The sequence below is a fragment of the Geospiza fortis genome, unplaced genomic scaffold, assembly GCF_000277835.1.
Source record: "Geospiza fortis unplaced genomic scaffold, GeoFor_1.0 scaffold599, whole genome shotgun sequence".
NCBI lineage: Eukaryota > Metazoa > Chordata > Aves > Passeriformes > Thraupidae > Geospiza > Geospiza fortis.
In genome coordinates, this window is record NW_005054605.1 from 456,897 (window position 1) to 457,613 (window position 717).

Consider the following 717-nt stretch of genomic DNA (forward strand, 5'->3'; position numbering starts at 1 on the left):
GGCTCAGGGAACGGCTCCTGACATTGCTGGGGGCGATGCTGGCATCGCTCAGCCCGCGGGATGGCTCTAAGCGGAATGTTTGTATTTTATAAAATCAAATCTTCATTTTAATATTAATTGTAAAAAAAATAGAATCCAAAGAAATGTGATACAAAGACTAGAATAAAAAGATTAATTTTATAAACTAAAATATTAATTTATAAAATAAATGATTTGATTTTTTAAAGGAGGAGCAGGATGGCTCTAAAACAGAGATTATTTGATTTTTTTAAAGGAGGAGCAGGACAGCTCTAAAATAAAGATTTTTATTTTTTAAAGGAAGAGCAGGATGGCTCTAAAACAGAGATTATTTGATTTTTTAAAGGAGCTGCTCCTCCTTTCAATTTCCCTCAATTCCCTTCACGAGGGTTCGTGGATTTTTCCTTGGAGAAGAATTAAGAGTGAATTTAGAGACATTTCCTGCCCGGCCAGGGACCCGCACACCCTCTGCAGAGCCAGAGGCTCCATCTGATCCATCCCTGGGAGCCCCCCCGGCTGAGCTCCTAAATCTGCTCTGGCTGTTCCAGGCTGGGCTCCTAAACCTGCTCTGGCTGTGCCAGGCTGATCCCCTAAACCTGCTCTGGCTGTGCCAGGCTGGGCTCCTAAATCTGCTCTGACTGTGCTGCAGCAGAGATAGGAACCCTGAGCGGGACATGCAGCCCCGCCACATGCGTGGGC